Genomic DNA, 5,027 nt, shown 5'->3' on the forward strand with positions numbered 1-5,027 from the left:
TCCTCCCTCTCGAGCTCCTGACCAGGTCCCTTCAGAGTCTCCATGTGCCTGGCAATGGGCGTCCTCTGTTCTCTGTCGCCTTAACCTTCTTTACTCTCTCTGTGCGATGGAAACGTATCCACAAGGACAGACCAGTGCTGCCCACTTGCGAAACATCCTGGTGCCTGTTGTGGTCGTGCTGCTGATCCTCGGAGCTGGACTGTACCTTTGGAAGAAACATGGGAATAAGAAGACCATGGAGCCTGGGAGAGGCAGGTTACACTTCTCCTTCTTGTGGCCAAGTCTTCCTTCCCCTACTATACCCTGGATTCTCTTTCCTCCTGCATTTTGCTGCTCAGGGATTGTCCCTGCAGGAGGCTAGCAGGTGTGGCCATGGTCATGGGGGTCATGGAGGGGGAGGGGACAGGTTCCAGGCTGAGACTCAAGCTCCATCTGTGTGTGACTCAGGGACAGGATCACAGGAGGAGACCAGGGACCCAGATGGTGGCATCCACTATGCAGAGCTGAGCCAGCAGGAGTCTGGAGACCACAGGGACAAGGTGAAGCTGGGAGAAGAGGCAGCCTGGGTTCTCCCAAGTCCCTCTGTGCCTGCATGTGTGCCTTCGATCCCAGTCATCTGCTGGCTTTTGTCTCCATGCCTCTGTAACCCTTTCCAGACAACACAGTATTAACTTAAGAACATTCTCCTGGGGTCCACGCAGTGCTGGGTGCTGGGCAGGGGGGGTCATGTAAGTAGCACTGGATCTCCATGGGTCCCTCTGCATCCCTCAGCTGTTCCTGGAACCCTCTGTCTGCATTGCAGGGTAGGGGAGAACCACATCTAGAAGAGGAGAACTCTCTCACTACTGTCTACAGTGAGGTCCGCAGGCCAGGTCAGGACATGACCATGATTTAATGGGAAGAAGCAGGAGACTCCCACCCTGGGGACCCCTGTCTCGTGAGTATGATGCCCGCAGCTCTGGTCCTGCCTCTTCCACCTCCGATGGCTCTGAGCAGCACTGGAAGGATCCAGCAGTTCTTTCTGTGCTAAATCCTTGTGCACAAGCTCCCGGTGAGACACACACAGTGGTAGCTCAGCGGAAACTGAGTAAATAAATTGGTCCAAACCTGTTCCAGGACCACTCAGCCTCTGCTACATGCAACCCTAGTCAGCCCCCCTGTCCCCCTCATCTGTACGACATCAAACTGGCTTTCAGACCCTCAGCCTCTGGGACAAATCATGGAGCATTCACAGCATCCCACCTGGACCCGTCTTGAGCACCCCCAGCCGTCAGTCCTGCACAGAGAGGTCTTTATAGACAATGTGAATTCGTAATTGTCTGCGCTTGCTGGGGACTGGCTCTGTGACACAATGTGCTCATTTTGTTTGTGGGGAATATGGGAGAAGTTCTCTTGAGCCCTAGAAAAACACTGTAAGATCCCCTCTTGGTAAAGGACACACTTTCTCTCCTCCCACGCTCTACCGTCATTCCCCCAAGTGACAAAACTGCCTGCTGTTGGCCCGAATTAGTAATTCAAGCAGTGAAAAGTGGGTCTCAAATGCCCCTTCCTCTCCATCTCACAGTTGAGCCTGGAGATCCACTGGAAGCAGGTAGATCCCCTCAGATCAGAGGAAAGTAGAGAAGCTTCTCATCCCGAAAACCTCAGTGTCTGCACAGGAGCGTGCACACACACACACACACACACACACACAGACACACACACACCAGCCTCCAGCCGTGCAGCTGTCTGGTCAGAACTAGGGCTGTCCCACAAACACGCAGATCACAGTAGAAAGGAGGACTCGAAGTGTCAGAGAACATTGTCCCATCTGGGTAGCTGGCAGAGCAGGGCTGTGTCCCTGAATCGTGTGGTCCGTTTCTGAATTCAGCTCTGTTCCCTTCGGGGTCCCTACAGCTCACTTGCTGGTGGACGGGGAGCAGGGAGAAACCACGTCCCGTCCCGGGCCCTGGGAAGCAGGAACTCCAGCAGGTGGTGAGGTTGTCATTAGCCACACAGCGCACGGTGGGGGACAGACGATTGACATGATTCCTATCCTCAGTGCAGTCTGGACAGTGAGGGGTGAGGACTGGAGGTGAGTGCACGAGGCCACGGTACCCCCCACAGAGCCACATGGGGCTCCCTGCCCCCCGCACCCCGTCCCACCCTCTCACCATTCCATGCACCTGGACTGGATGACTGTCCGTGTCTGCAGAGCACTCGGGAGCCTGCGTGCGCTCCCGGGACCAGGAGCACCGACTTCTAAATCTGTGTTCAAACCCTGACGAGTGTCTGACGGGTCCCTGCCTTCCCTGTGGCCTTGTACCCTGCAGTCTTGGGGAACTCTCCTATTAGTCTTGGGAATTTTCTGTAGAAACTCTGGGATTTTCTGTCAGACACACATATAAACAATGTCCATAATAAACACAGGTTTGCTCTTTCCCCTTTCCAATCTGTATATTATTTTATTTCCTTTTCTTGTCTTACTACACTGATCAGACTTCCAGGGGATACTGCATAGCCGTGCTGAGAACAGTCAGCCTTGCCTCCTTCCCAGTATTCAGGGAAAAGCTAGTTTTCCACCACTAAGGATGATACTAAGTGCAGGGTTTTTTGTAAATATGTTTTATTAGATTCATCAGTTTCATTTTCTCTGCTCTTTCTTATTTTCTTTTTTCAAATTACGCTGGGTTTATTTTGCTCTTGTATTTCTAGATATAAAAGGTAAATGCTTTAATTATTAATTTGAGCATTTCTTCTCCTGTAATATCTGCCTTTCATAATATCTATTTCCCTGTAGGCACTGGGTTAGCTTCTTGTCACACACTTTCATATCTTGTATTTTTCATTTCCATTCACTTTAAATATTTAAAAATTTCTCTCAAGACTTCTTCTTTGACCTGTGGGTTATTTAGAAATCTTTCTTAATTTCTTTTTTTTCTTTCTTAATTTCTAAGTGGAAATTTTTCTGTAGTTTAGGATATTAAATTTGACTCTAATTCTGTTGTGGTCAAAGAAATACGTTATTTCAAATCCTTAAACACCGTCAGGTTAGTGTTATGACCCAGGACAGGACGTTGCCTGGGGAGGCTCCCGAGTGCACTTGAAAGGAATGTGAGGTCTGCTGGCAGGATTGAACGTTCTCTAAATGTCAGTGAGTTCGCATGTGCTCAGGCTCGTGTTCACTGGCTGTCTTCTTGCTGATTTTCCAAGCGGAGAGCGGGTGCTCGGCTCTCTGACCGTGACAGCGGACTCACGTGCTTCTCCTTTCAGTTCTGTCAGTTTCTGCGTCGTGGGTCCAGTGCTCTGCTGTTAGGAGCACACACACACCTGGGGTTCTCCTCACTTCCTGCTGACTTGGCCTTCCATTATTCTGCACTACTCTTCACCCTGGAAATAATCCTTGCTCTGACGTCTACTCTCTCTGACGTTAACTGGCCCATCGAGGTGTCTTTGGATTAGTGTTCGTGTGTCGTCATCATTCATCTCATGTGTCAAAGTGGCTGGGCCCCAGTGCCAAGACTTGGGGTCAAGTATGATTCTGGACTTTTCTAGGAGGAGATTTGGGAGGAGATACACTTAAATGGCTGAACTTTGAGTAGAGCAGACTGCCCTCCACACTGCGGGTGGGCCTCACCCCATCAGTTGAAGGCTGAGCGAGAGCAAAGACTGACCTCCCCTCAGCAAGGGAGAATTCTACAGCACACGGCCATCAGACTGGAACTGCGGTATTGGCTCTTCCTTGTGTCTCCTCCTGATGACCTTGGACTTGAACCCCAGCAGCAGATCTTCCCTGCATCTCAGCCTGGCTCACTCTCCCTGCAGACCTGACTCACCAGCCTCTATAATAGTGTGAGCCATTCCTTACAGCACATCTCTCTGGATCTATAAGCGTCCTATACTGGTGGTTCCTGCAGAATCCTGACTACTACCCACAGCACATCTTTTCCTATCTCCTTCCTGCTAACCCAGCTCTATCAGCGCAGACTGGGAACATTGATTCCAGAGTGACCTGGGCCCTTCAGTCCTGTGTCCAGTCTCCTGTGTGAGCAGCACCCATCTGAGTGCTCCTTGACCTTCCTCTGCCTATTCCTGTTCCTACCCCATCCCAGCACCCACACTGAGTGGTCCCACAGAAACTGCATTATCCTGCTCTGCACACCAGGCTTTGATTTTCCTGTTGGCTGATTTTCCTGAGATCCTTTCTCTCACCCTCACTTCTTCCAATTTTTTTCCACACTCTCAGTGACTGTCCCAGTGAGTGTCACTTTTCCCTTCTCATCATAGGGAGATACCCAGCCTGAGGGGACTTCCAGCGAGCCTTCTGTCCCTAGAGGACCTCAGCAGATGCATGAACACCACACCCAGACCTGGATGCAGAGGGAGGACAGGTGTGGGGAGGAACCGAGCAGTGATGCCTGGACAGGTCTGTCCTTCCAGCTCCTCTGAGCTTCTCGGGACAAGAAGAAGGTAATGCATGAGATCAGTGCTGCTCATCAGAACAGATTTTCCTTGTAGAAGTTTTTTAGTAAAATGTTATTTTTAACAGTCAAAGACCAGCCGGGAAGGAGAGAAATGTTGACAGACACTGACACGCATGTACTCAGTGGCTGGGGACCAGCTACGGCATGACCCTTCATTGGCCGCACAGCCAGAGGCAGGAGAGGAAGCACTGAGGACGCTGGAGGTGACAAGTCCCGGAGAAGGCACTGGACACGTGGTCTCTGAGTGGTTCAGTCCTGACTGTCCATGTTAGAGGGTTGCAGGAAGGGAAACTGAATGGCTCCATTATGCAGAAGACAAAATCCGGTGGATGGGACCTGAGATGTCCATAAATCTCTTAGTGGATCTCATTCCTTCTACTGCGTCCCCATCCAGGTGGAGCGGAGAGGGACCCAGATGTCTCTGGCCACTCTACTCTCTCTGCCATCTCACCCCTTTCAAACCTCCACAATCATAGGCATTAGTGGGATAGACCAGATCCTGGGTCCTAGTCGACTGTCCTCCAGGGGAGACTCTCCAACACTGTAGAGTTCCTGCTTTCCTGA

This window comes from Enhydra lutris, unplaced genomic scaffold (genome assembly GCF_002288905.1).
Source record: "Enhydra lutris kenyoni isolate GAN:26980312 unplaced genomic scaffold, ASM228890v2 scaffoldscaffold94, whole genome shotgun sequence".
NCBI classification, from domain to species: Eukaryota; Metazoa; Chordata; class Mammalia; order Carnivora; family Mustelidae; genus Enhydra; species Enhydra lutris.